Consider the following 14706-nt stretch of genomic DNA (forward strand, 5'->3'; position numbering starts at 1 on the left):
ATTGGTGGCCACCCACCTATTCCACATAGACCCTCTAATTAGTTTCATCTGTTTCCTTGTTTATTTCAGCATTTACTATTTTTAGCAGTTTTTCGGGTCCTGAACTTTCGGAGCAGTTTTGACCCCCTAAACAACGTTTTTTTGAGTTCTGATGCATGCCCATAGCCATAGGAAAGGTCCTATGGCAAAACCTGTAGTAATCATAGAGACCTTTCGAACAAGGTATAATACGTGCCAAATGGAGATAATATGACCAAGTTACGACCCCGGGAAGTTGGTTTCCCAACTAACCCCAACGGGGCCCACAAAATCTTGGCGTTACATCACTTGGGGTTATGGTTTTGGTTGTTTAAGGTTTTCTCATGTTTTTCAATAATAAATAGGCCCTTGAGCCTCATTGTAACATAGTTCAGTTGGCATGTATCTGCCATATCTCTTCTTAGAGATAAGCTACCATCGCCCGAGCTATCTTATTTCCATTATTTTTGTAAGAATAGTTCAGTATTTTTGTATTAATGAAATGAAGCGTTTTTCTACTGCATCTCTATATTTATGATTATATCTGTAATTTGTTGCGTTTCGGTTTCAGTTCAGATCAGTGGTATCAGAGAAGTCAAGTCTTTCTCTGTTTTTCTTTGCATGTCCCCAACAAGGTTAGGGTATAAGGAGTTAGGGCTCGATCTAGTTGAATCGTTGCAAGATCAACCTCGCAAACCCCGAAAAAATCCCATGGCAGAAGAAAAGAAAGACGAGGGGGCAGAATATCCTTTCAAAATTTTGCTCAAGGAAGCCCTCGAGCGACAGAGGAACATGATGATGGACAACCTTTCTCTGATCCTTCGATGGCTACCCACAGGCAACGCATCTTCATCCAGCAGCCACTTTGGAAGCGCCACTCCTTTTAAGGTACAAGTTAACTTCGATATTCCCATATTTAAGGGCCTAATAGATTCAAACGTCATAGATAAATGGTTAAATATGTTGGAAGGATAATTTCCAGTTCATGACTTTTCCAATCGAGAAAATATTACTTTTTCACTTCTCAAATCCACCCCACACGTCAAGGACTGGTGGAAATCTATTGTGAATAAAAGAACGAGAGTGAACCCTTGTTGTTTTCAACACACCCACTTGGGGTTCTTTCTGAGACGCCATAAAGGGACAAGATCACCCTATCAGGATCTATGAATATAAATAAATAAAGTGGACCACACTACCATAGGGAAGGGACCAAGATGTTTTGAAGTTCACACATATTTTCCATACCCTTCGCACGAAGCTAGGTATCAAGGATACTGAGTGGCATTTGGTACTTAAGTACTGCGATTGTCTATGCAAGTACATCTAGGATAAGATGGAGTTCCTGGACATTTCCTCGCTCGGAACGATGTACCAATATGCTGTTAAGATTGAGCAGAAGTTTAAACAGAAGAAGCGGGACTTGGAATCTGTGAATCCAAAAGCAAGGAAAAGGCACCCCCAAACCATAAAGAAAAGGACAAAGCCAAGGTAGGGCTACCCAGGACAACCCATCGAAGCCGCAAGCAAATAACAACACCATGAAGGCAAAGGAGGACATGAGAAATGGTGTGAGTTCCATAAGAGCTCCACTCACAACACAAGTGAGTGTCGGGCCAAGTAGTCACTGGTGGCTAAGCTAAAGGCCTCTGAATCAAACACATGTTCTGACTCTGAATTAGAACCTGATAAGGGGAATGACAAAGGGAAGTAGATCATTGATGCAGAGCCTAGTGCCACCGTGGCCACCACCAAGATCTATAAGATTGAGCCTAAAGATCCAGAGGAGAGGGAACGCCTCTTCCACTCAGATGTGGGTGAAGGGTTCTCTGTTGCAGTTCATTGTTGATAGTGAGAGCCAAAATAACCTCATTTAAGTAGAGGTCATGAAGTAGCTGGGCCTAAAGACTACAAAACATCCACATCCATACACCATCGAGTGGCTTCACCAAGGATGAGATCTCCATGTCAGCTAATAGTGTCACCTTCCCTACAACATTAAGCCCTTCATGGATGAGGTACTATGTGATGTTGCTCCTCTTGAAGTTTGTGATGTGTTGTTAGGACAACCATACTTGTGGAAGTGACATGATGTATATGAGTCTAGACCTTGTTCTATGATTATTACTTTGGCCAATAAGTTGTACAGGATATCAGAGGTAGCCACGCCTATCACCATCTCTTTGATCATGCAAAATAATGCAGTAAGATCATTTCCCATACCAGGAAATTTGTTTTCCTTATGATTCTCCCTCAGGGAAAGAAGAAGGTTGTGGCCACGGCTTCTAGGAAAGGCTCCTCTACACAAAAAAATAGATGGATAAGGTCGTGTAGGACTACAAGGATATTTTTGCGTCACCTATAGGGATACCTCTGTACTGTCAGGTCAAGCACTTCATCGATATGACCTCGAGCGCGCCGCTTCCCAATGGACCAATCTATCGAAGCTATGTTTTGGAGAACGATGAGATCTAGTGGTAGATTCAGGAACTATTGGAGAAAGGGAACATTAAGCCAAGTTCATCACCCTGTGGGAGCCTACTTATATTGGTATAGAATAAGGATGGTACCTGGAGACTCGGTATTGAATATCGGGCGCTGAACAAGATCACTATCCGTAATAGGTACCCAATCCCGCGGATTGATGACCTTCTAGACCAAATCAAGGGGGCCAAATATTTCAGCAAGATTGACTTGAAGTCAGGTTATCACCAAGTGCTTATCAAACCCTCTAATGTGTGGAAGACCGCCTTCAAACCCAAGGAGGGCCTTTTCGAATGGTTGGCCATGCCATTCGGATTGACAAATTCCCTTTCAACCTTCATGAGACTAATGGACGACATCTTTCTACCCTTCACCAATGTATTTATGGTGGTGTATTCAGATGACATCATCATCTTCAACCAGAGTTGGGAAGAGTACCTCCACCATATTCGACAGGTCCTTCAAACCCTGCGACAACAAAAGTTGTGTGCTAACTTGGAGAAATGAACTTTTGGCCTAACCCAAGTTCAATATCTAGGGTACATCATTAATGAGCAGGGTTTACATGTCGACCTAGCCAAAATACAAGTCATTCAGGATTGGCTAGCCCCAACCACTCTAACAGAGCTCCGCATCTTTTTGGGTCTTGCCAATATCTACTGTAGGTTTGTGTTGGGGTTCTCTCATATCACTTGCCATTTAAGTCAAGTCTCCAAGGGTGGAGCAAAAGAAAAGTATTTTGTTCTGAAACCCAACAACATGCTTTTTCTGAGTTGAAGCATCATCTCTTCTCTGCACCAATGCTCACATTACCATACCAACAACAACCATTTGAGATTGAGACATATGCCTCTGACTATGCTATTGGTATGATTCTTACTCAACATGGGCATATAATGGCTTACCACAGTGAGACACTTTCAGACACTGATCCGGATTTAAGCAGGAACGCAATAGATTACAGAGATAACCATAAATACAGAGCTGCGATAACCATAAAAACAGAGATGCAACAGAAATAATAATATGCGATAACCATAAAAACAGAGATGCCGTGGAAATAATACTTCATTTAATTAATGGAGAATACTGAAATATGCTTACAAATAGAAATAACCCAGCTAGGGCGATGGTAGCTTATCTCTGAGAAGAGATGTGTCGGCTACATGCCTCTGAACTGTCTTTACAATGAGGCTCGAAGGCCTATTTATTATTGAGAAACAATGGAAAACCCTTAACATTCCAAAACCTAACCCTAGAAGATGAAAACGCCAAACTATGGGCCCCGTTTGGGTAAATTGGTACATCAACTTCCCGGGGTCATAACTTTGGCATACGATCTCCGTTTTACGCGCATGATAGCCCATTGAAAAGATCTTTCTGAGGACTATAACGAAAACAACGATTTTTTATCTAAAAAATCGCAGCAGCGGGATTTCCCAAAAAACGTCGTTTAGGGCCTCAAAACGGCTCCGGAAGTTTAGGACCCGAAAACTGCTAAAAATAGTAAATTGTGCTATAATTAAGGAAACTAAAAATGTCAAGAGGGACAATGGTGGGGGTCTAGGTGGACTTGGCAGGTGGCCACCAATATCCACCTGGATCAGACACAGTATGAAAGTATCCCAATTACGAAAAGGAAATGCATTCCATCGTGCAAACCTACCATTAACGAAAGCATTACGTTATGGGGAAGGAAATGGTCATCCACATAGACCATCAACCCCTGTAGTTCATACAGACACAGGGGAAGTTGCAGAACAATCACCATCAGAAATGGTCCACCTACCTGTAATAGTTCCATTTTAACATTAAGTATAAGAAAGGAAACACCAATAATGTCGTTGATTGCCTCAACCGACCACTGGTCATGGCATTGATCATTATGCTCGACTTATGTGGAAACGAGACTTCGGGTGGCCACATATTTACAAGAGTGATCCATAATTCGGTAGCACATTCTAGACACTCATGGAAGGGATGAAAGTTCCAAATTTTAACCTTCAAGATGCGATGTTATGCCACTTGGGACACATCTGTGTTCCTTCAAGTGAGTGTGCCAAGATGATTTGGGAAGCACACTACAGTTGGGTTGCTGGACATTTCAGAGTAGAGAAAACAATGGTGGTATTGCAGAAGTATTTTTGTTAGCTGAAACTTCATCAGTATGTTGCGAAGTACATTAGATCCTGCACTGCCTGTGCCATTTCCAAACCAGCCATCAAGAAGCAAGGCTTATATACTCCTCTACTTACTCCTAGTCAGCCTTGGGAATCTATCTCCATGGATTACATGTCAAGCCTTCCTTCTACTAAGCACAAAAACGATTGTGTTTTCGTGGTCGTCGACATATTCTCCAAGATGGCCATCATGGCAACCTGCAACAAGAGTATGACAGCAGAGGCCACTGCTAAGCTCTTCTTTGAGCGAGTGTGGGTACACTTTGGGTTCCTACAGTTCATTGTCTCAGATCGGGACAACAGATTCCTGAGTGCATTTTGGTCTAGTTTCTAGTCGATCCTGGATACAAAACTTACTAAGTTCGCGACTTTCCATCCCCAAACTGATGGCCAAATAGAGGTTGTTAACAAGATGATCGTACACATTTTGCACATGTACAACTCGAAGCATCCACACACGTGGGATGAAAGTCTCCCTTATGTCCAACACATCTATAATAGAGCTCTCCACAACTCAACAAGTCACAACCCATTTTAGGTAGGGCTAGGATTTCAGCCATTATGTCCCATTGATGTGGCCATACCATTTGCAGCCAGTCAGGCAGATTCGGCCCACGTCCAGTCTGAAGCCAAAAGGGCTAATAGCTTCTTTGAGATTATTCAACACATATGCTAGTAGGTCCATGATATATTGAACAAAGCTAATTCTAAGTACAAGTAGTGCCATGATCATCATCGAGTGCCCCACAAGTTCCAGGTGGATGACAAAGTTTGGCTACATTTGTAGAAGGAGTACCTCCCTGGACCCCACCGCAAGCTTCAGCTGCTTCGATATGGACCATACACCATCACCAAGGTTGTTGGTGACAATGCCTTCAAGCTCATCATCTCACCATTCCTTCTTCTGCAACCAGTTTTCAATGTAGACCTCCTTTGGCCATATTTTCCACCATTGTTGGACACATCCGACATTGCAGAACAACTCACACCAATAGAGCTCAACCCGGACTACATGGAATAGGCCACAACATATCAGATCATGGACACATAGATCAAGAAGACTTGCCAACAGAGAATACAACTATATTAAGTTGTCAAAGCAAACCAACGCCTTCACCAGGTCAAGTGGTTCACCAAGGACTAGGTTCAACAAAAAATTCCTCACCTCATGGAGGATTTGCACACAATGGGGACCACTGCTTCTTAAAGGGGGAGGAATTATTGAGGTGGATATTGGTGGCCAGCCGCCTATTCCACCTAGACCCTCCAGTTAGTTTCATGTGTTTCCTTGTTTATTTCAGCATTTACTATTTTTAGCAGTTTTTTGGGTCCTAAACTTCCTGAGCAGTTTTGACCCCCTAAACGTCGTTTTTTTGAGGTCCGCTACAAGCCCCTAGCCATAAGTAGGCTCTTGCAAAAAATACCTATAGTACTTAGAGAGACAATTCCAACAAGGTATCATACGTGCCAAACAGAGATAATATGACCAAGTTACGACCCCGGGAAGTTGGCTACCCAACTAACTCTAACAGGGCCCACAAAATCTTGGCGTTACATCTCCTGGGGTTAAGGTTTTATTCATTTATGGTTTTCATATGTTTTTCAATAATAAATAGGCCATCGAGCCTCATTGTAACACAATTCAATTGGCATGTAGCTGCCTCATCTCTTCTAAGAGATAAGCTACCATCACCCAAACTATCTTATGTTCATTTTGTTTGTAAGCACAGTTCATTATTTTTCTATTAATGAAATGAAGTGTTTTTCTGCTACATCTCTGTATTTATGATTATATTTGTAATTTGTTGCATTCCTGTTTAAGTTTGGATCAATTTCTTTCATAAAACAATTCTTGCTCGATATCCAATATTTTGTGATGAACCACCAGGGGTGTGCTCGTGGTAGTAGTCCGTTGAGGCTCAGGATTAGCTCGAGTATAAGAATGCCTTGGTGGATCGTGGCTGCCATCCCCTCTTCTTGAACAATCTCTCTCTGGGTATTGGGGACGCTTTGAGGAGAGCATATAACAATCCAAAGGAACAAGGGATGGGGAAACTAGTAGGGGATAGTGGGGGAGGTCGGGAGAATGAGCGGGGAGACCACAAGAAGGAGCTTGAACGAGAGGGGGAGGAACCAGAAGGGAGTGGGAATCAAGAAGGTAACTAACATTCACATAAATAACTAGCACAATGTAATAGAAACTAAGTTGAAAATTGGAGATGGTGAAATAAATTTCAATGAGATGATATACCCTATTGGTGCCATCCTCTAAGAAATAGAGTTGCTTGTAGTCTAAGCAGAGAGTCACTTCGCCTGTAACAAGGAGGAGAGTAGGATGATAATTTCTAAAGAGATCATTAAGGTTCTAAATGCAAAGGGACCAAGCCAAGAGGGCATGGTCCTTTAACTTGCAAAGCAATGATTACAGCATAGGAAAAGCTTTTCCCTCTTTCTCACCATGGTTGGTAGATTGAGCAACATATATAATAGCTAAAATATGAAAATAAACCAAACCTACCCTGTAAATTCTTTCAATCATTTCAGAAACATCACTTAATTGATTTATAGCCTTGATTTTCATTATCATTGAATGAATGCTTAGGGGTGAGTAACTACCCTAACATGCTCTTGCTAAGGGTGACTTCAATGCCATATCTAGGCTCTTCCCAATCTAATGTGAGGAAAAACACCTTTCTTTGGAAATACACGAGATGCCTCCCAATTTGGTCCTCGCCTCACACACCATCCTCAAGGGCCTTGTAAGTGCATTGGGGTTATATTAATTATGACATAGATCCTTGTGGATCACCCCCTTCACGGGATTTTCAAGTTATTTCATGTTATAATGAATTTTGGTGTTTTTTTTTTATAAATTCAATATATTACCTATTTCTCCTTTCTGCTGGTGTCGTTAATAGCTAAAATACGAAAATAAACCAAACCTACCCTGTAAGTTCTTTCAATCATTTCAGAAACATCACTCAATTGATTTATAGCCTTGATTTCCATTATCATTGAATGAACGCTTGGGGGTGAGTAACTACCCTAGCATGCTCTTGCTCAGGGTGACTTCAATGCCATATCTAGGCTCTTCCCAATCTAACGTGAGGAAAAACACCTTGCTTTGGAAATCCACCAGATGTCCCCCAATTTGGTCCTCGTCTCACATGCCATCCCCAAGGGCCTTGTAAGTGCATTAGAGGTTATATTAATTATGACATAAATCCTTGTGGATCACTCCCTTCAGGGGATTTTCAAGTTATTTCATGTTATAATGAATTTTGGTGTTTTTTTTTTTTATAAATTCAATATATTACCTATTTCTCCTTTTTGCTGGTGTCATTTTGTTAGGACAAAATTTACACCTTTTCCTCACTTCTTTGCACCTCAGTTTTCCTTCAAATTGCTTCTTCGAGTCTCAACTTCCTCACCTTCACTCTTCATATTGCTTCTTATATTCTTCTCAATTCCTCACATTTATTCTTGCTAGCCTTAGCTATCCCTTTTTCTTATGCTTTCTTAGTCTCCAATGCACTCATAAATCTTTTCCTTTATAAGAATTCAAAACTTGCTAAAGGGGCCAACTTGTAAAGGTGGTTTGCTATTCTGCTATTTTGATAGGCTGACATATTGGTCTCCTTTTGACTTGTTCATTTGTCCATCTTAGGTGGAATCCCCCTAACATTGATGTAAATCCTTTTTGGGTCTCCTCCTAACTTTGACATGCATCCATCTTAGGTCTCTCCATAGTTTTGACATTAATGGAAAACAGTTATTCCTTTTAAGTGTAATACTTCCTATGTTTGCAACTCTTCCTTTGTTTGTAATGTTTCCTCCTATGACATCAATAGAAAAAGGGATACTCCCTCTATCTACAAATTCCCCTTTGTCTTCAACTCAACTCCCCTTGTCTGCAACTTATTCCTTGTCTACAAATGTTGTCCCTATCTATAAATTCTCCCCCTTTAATGAAAAAAATGGTTTCTCCCCCTAAACATATGCTTCTTCTCATATGAAAATATCCCCTTTTTCATATATCAAGATGAAGAGATTTCTTCCCTTGAGATTATGCTTTAAGATTTTGTATTTCCAATTCCTTTTACTACCTATCTACCAAAAAAATACTTTGTTGATACACTTAAATGAACAAGTCCCTATTTTTTTTATTTAGCTGGTATCAATTATTTCTAGTCATTCAAAATCATTTTGAAATTCTCTTTGGTCTTCATTGATTTTTTGAGCAATTGTCAATAGTTATTTTCTCGCCAATTATAGTTTATCGTTCCCTTCACTGATCTAAATGGAAAGTGGTATCAACCCATGGTATTTACCCATGTTATTGAATAATGTAGCTCAAGGAAGCACCAAAAATATTATAAATAATGGACCTCGCCTTTACGAAGGACATGGATGATTTCACAATGTACATGTAAAATGTTTTCTTGTTCCATTAATAAAGAATTGGTTTTTATCTTATTCTTTATATTTTATTTTATTCAGATCATTGGTATCATATCAATTCATTCATATTACTTGTATCACTTTGTGGGTTTGCATCTTGGTTATCATCTATTTCATGAGAGCAGGCGTGGTGGGGTTGCATTCATTCATGACAAACCTATCACCGCGTTTTTAGAAATTTCCATCACTACATTTATTAATTTATTCAATGCTTCTTATCACTACTTGTTGGCCCTGATTCCACTTGATAGACTCCCATGAGCAGGCTCCATGATATAGTTTATTAAACCCCCAATTCCTTTGTCTCCCATCTCGTCACATTTACTGCAACTCTTCCATCAAATTTGGTCCTTTTCCCACCAATTTCCTGAGCCTGCCCATGGATACTCTCAAGCTCATATGAATCCCCACCAAATTCATGGCTAAAAAAATCATTACTACACATAATATTTCTCTAGGTTCAGGCTCTATTCATGGCAGCTTTGACATTCAAATCAAGGAAAAAGTGAACCCAAGTCAACTCCCATGCCAATAATAGCAACAACAACAACAATAACTTAGCCCCTTCTCCTAGAGTAATAGGATATCACAAAATGTCTAAGATATTAAGCCATTATCTTTGTTACTACCATATATATCCTCCTCAGTGCTTCATTGGATTTATCTCCAAAATACCTACAAGGTAAAGACCCCCACTTATCACAATGCCAACACTACTTGGTAGTTCAAGTCTAGGTGTTGCATGAACACTGAAACCCATATGATCACGAGGAAGGTCAAAGGGGATGAAGGTGCTCTATTTTTTTTTCTCATACAGACAACACCATTGAGGGTCCCTCCGATATAGAAATAGCGCAAAGGAGAGGTCGCTCTACTACACCTGGGAATACAGTTCCAGCCCACGAGAATGGACGTCATAGGGAATGCTCTTTGTCCTTTGTTGGATACCAGTACAATGACTCTGAAAGTGGCATGGATTTAGTGTAAAACTCTAAAGAGTGTTATGGACTTAATGACCTTGCAAATGTCAATAGTTGAAGCTCTATTATAGAGAAGGTAGAAAGAGGTTATATGCCCAAGCCTCAACGAGGGTTGAGGAGGTGCTCAAGTAAAAAGGATCTATCATGACCATATGATAGTCATCAAAGCTATACATTAGCATTGACTGATGATTAAGGCCCATATACACATTCTAGTAATAATGGAGAATATAAGACAATAAGAGAAATGTATGCTTAGATGAAGCCCTTTTTGAGTGATCATCCAATAGGATATATGGAAATTGTTAGTATATATGAAGTTATGCGATCAAAAGTAAGTCATCCAATTTTGTAAAATTAGGTCATAGGTCAAACAATCCACTATGGGAAAGAACCATTCAACACTCAATCAAAAGGATTCTTGAGTTACTCATGCCAAATATCATTGATGTTGTTCATGTTGTTTTTGATATGATAAAAGATTATACTACTAAGTTGGAGCAGTCAAAGAGGCGGGCAAGGGATCTATATGCTAAGTTGGCTACTAAAGAACAACACCGCCAAGAACTCACAAGTATAGTGAGGCAATTACTCCTAGGATCCAAGCCAACTAAAAGATAATCTCAAAAAAGATGAAATAGTGCAGACCAAAAGAATATGTCTCAGACAACCACAAATGCCCCACAAATTCCCCTTGATCAAGTTCATTGCTATTTTGTTCTTAGCAAGGTGGTTGTTGAGTTGGACGATGAGAAGGAGCTTCAAGTGTGGGCCCACATTCATTATATGGATCTTGGAAGGCATTTAGAGGGGATTGTCAAAATACACTACTATGGTATTAGAAATTCCAAGGAAGCTCTTAATGATATGATGTACCTTAACAAGAAAACATGTATGTGCGAGCAATCCACTAGCCTTGCAAAAGGTATAATAGGTAACAAGTTTTCTTGTGTTACTCACACTAAAATTGCTCAGAATATAATCGGGAACTTTGTTGATGCACAATTAGGATTAAAACGTCTCTCTTAAACATATTCGTACAACATTTGGAAGATATAACAACCCAACCCACATTTACCCACGTTAACTTGCTCACTAGGGTAAAATTGAGAAGAGAGTTACTATGCATGACACGATTTCCAAGGTGCACTTTTAGAAAATGAGGTCCATATGTCTAGAACTGAATATAACACCCGGTGACACATGATCACACTGTTATTAACATAACTTGACCCAACACTATTTCCTTTCATTTTTTCCCTTAAATTTAACACAACTTTCTATTTTTGGTAGTGTTTTGGGTCCTAAACTTCCTAGGTTGTGTAGAGGGTTTAAAAAACATTTTCAGGGAAAACGGAGAGATCGAAAAGGTCATAAATGATATTTCACAAATTATATTTTTTGCCTCCTCATGGATATATTCAAACGAAGTATTATGATAGTCGAATGAAGATTATATGCCAAAGTTACAACCCTGGGAAGTTGGTTGTCCAAATTATTGATTTATACAAACACTGTGATTATGGTACTTGTAAGTGAAGAATTCATAGTTTTTTCAATGTTTTCATTAGTTCATTAGACATTCATCAAGAAGGTTTGCTTCCCTCCCTCACTAGCTACAATAAAACACATATTAGCACATGCATTCATATAAATCAACCATGAGCCATCAAACCATGAATTAGATCTAGATCAAGAGCACATCATATAATAAGAAATATACCATGCATGTAACCAACATTTAACCATAATGAAGCCATGAAAAACTAGTCATATAAAAAATATTAAATCAACACTTATGCTCATCAATCATCAACAAAGAATAACACATATTAAGATATGCATAATACCAACTAAGTCAACGACTTCCACGTACCACCCGACCATAGATTGGGTTGAACCAAGTTTCTATTTTAGCCAATCATTCCCATGCCATATTCCAAGCATGAATGTGGGATGATATGGGATAAACCAAACAAAACCAACTCGGGAATCTAGAGGTTAAACCACCTCCACCCTCATGCCACCGTGATTTCACCTAAACTGGTCCAAAAATCACCAAAACTAATACAAGTTTGGATGCCTCATGATTTATTCACCATTCCTAGGGTAATTTTTCTCTCTCCACCCACTTTTCAAGAGCTTCTCGGAGAAAACCATCTCCAGCCTCAACCCTTCGGATTTTCCGGAGACCACCTCAACCAGATCCAAATCCACCGGTAATCCAAAGCTCAACCAAAATTAAAACCCACTATACCATGGCTATCCAAGAAATGGAAAAGGCAAGGTTATAAATCACTGTCAATCCAGGCAAAAAACATGCTAATGACAACAAACATGACCAATAAACCAATGCATAAACCATGCATTCACATCCCAACAAGATAATCAAACATGCAACCTGTTACTTGCAAAATCCTCTTGTTAGCTACCCTTTCCTTCCTTGATTTATGCCCTTGCTTACTGTTGTTCAATCTTCTTCTCGCACTCCCTTGCTTTCCTTGCTTGTGTCTTCCTTGTGTACAAGTTCTCTCTCTCCTTCTCTCTCCTTTTCCAAGTGAGAATAATCGAGTGAATTTCTGAATGTTTTCTCCCTTTTTCTTTTCTTTGCTTTTCCTTTTTCTTCAATTTCCCTTGCATGCATATTATTGTCTCTTCATCTTCCTTCTTATTTTCCTTTATTTCTTATATTAAATTGCCATTTATTGGCTTTTTCATTTTCTAAAGCCATTTCCAATGCCAATTTCCATAACCAATCAATAATTAACCACAAGTGATGCCCATTGTAATGTTTTTTCCTTTCATTCAGCTTGGAATAAATGTCCCATGACCTTGGTCTTATTTTTTCCTTTAATGTCCTTTATTACATGAAACTTTAACCCAAGGTTGTTACAAACCCCTCCCCTTTCAGGGAACACCATCCTCGGTGTTCTATGACACTTATGACAAGGCATTGTGCTTATGGAGCTTTATAAACACAACTCGATGCAGTATTTACAATAACAAACTGCTAAAAACATGACAAACATACCGCTTATTGGAGCTTTATGGGGACTGGTTGTGCCCTATGCTAAGGGGAGGAGACATGATAAAAAATCCATTCAACTAAAGAGCTGGCATGGCCCAGGCCAGGTGCAATCCTCGGGTGACTTTGATGACTTAGATGCTCCTAGGTCGTGGCTCCTCAATACATAGGTCAAGCCTGGAGGATCACATACAACTTGAAAAACAAAAAAAATATGTGATGACACGAGAAATAATGGAAGCCTAGGAAATAATGAAATCCCTAGGAGTTTCAAGTTTTACGAAAAACCTCATAGTATTAAAACTAGCTAATCGATCCACCATCAAACCTAAAGGGGTTTTGGAATGCAAGGTAATTTATATGAATTCTTGGGAATAAACTTATGATTTCATAGTGTTACAACACAAATATTCCCTAGGGGATATCGTTTCATATTAGGAAGACCATGGTTATCCACTGCAAATGTTTTATCGACTATAGGTCTAGAAATATGACCATTTCTCATAGAACCTCCACTAAGTAGCTCACCATATATCCTCCAACTAAGCCAACATCGACCCAAAAACTCCATTTTTGGTAGATGGGGAGGAAAGTGATGAGGAATAAGTTGCTCACGACGTTCTCACTATAGATCAATATCTCTTCCTCATTGATAAAATTGAGGACGAGAATATTGGTGATTTTATAGCTTTATCCTCCTCACCTAAATCACACAATCTCACCCATATATTAGACCCAACAGTACAAGCTTCTCTTGCCACAACAGATTCATCACCCCTCGAACATGAGTCCACTTCCCAGGAAGAGCACGAGTCAACTTTGAAGACTGTGTAAATTATCTTAACTAAATTTTTGAAGATCAATCCATGGCTAACAAAAAATCAAAGGGAACAACTAATTAACATTTTACAAAAGCATAGTGATGATTTTTCCTTGGATTACATTAACATGAATGAGATTTATCCAGATTTTTGCTCTCACCATTTTTATATTGAAGAAGACTATAAACCCATTCTCGAACCTCAACTATGAATGAATCCTACTTTGCGAGTCATAGTCAAAGAGGAGTTACAAAATTTACTTTTAGCTAAATTTATTTACCCTGTTTCTAATGGCCAATGGGTCTCCCCTCTTGTTATCATGCCTAAAAAGAGTGGCAAGTGGATAATTTGTATTGATTATAAAGAAATCAATAAGACCATTACGACAACCCTTATAACTAACCCTCTTGTAAATATCATTATGAATTGTAATTCATGTAAATTATGTGGAATTGTAACACATTGACTAATTGAGAAGTGGACACAAATCCAGACGATTGAGGAGAAGGAGATTGCTTGTAAACCCAAAACTTGAATTTATTCCATCACCTAAATTTCTATTGGTTTAAGGACATTGATGTGTAGTCATTCAATGGAGGAGATGAGCCTCCTAAGTGGAGGATGAGGTGGAAAAAATTCTCTCATGAATGACATTGATGGGTTCAACACACAAGTGAGAAGTCGGGGAAGAAAAAACAACTCGGCAAGGGAGACGAGAGGGGGATCAACTGTTGATC

Source organism: Pinus tabuliformis, chromosome 2_2 (genome assembly GCF_031772625.1).
Source record: "Pinus tabuliformis cultivar Carrire ecotype Pingquan chromosome 2_2, CPIR1, whole genome shotgun sequence".
NCBI classification, from domain to species: Eukaryota; Viridiplantae; Streptophyta; class Pinopsida; order Pinales; family Pinaceae; genus Pinus; species Pinus tabuliformis.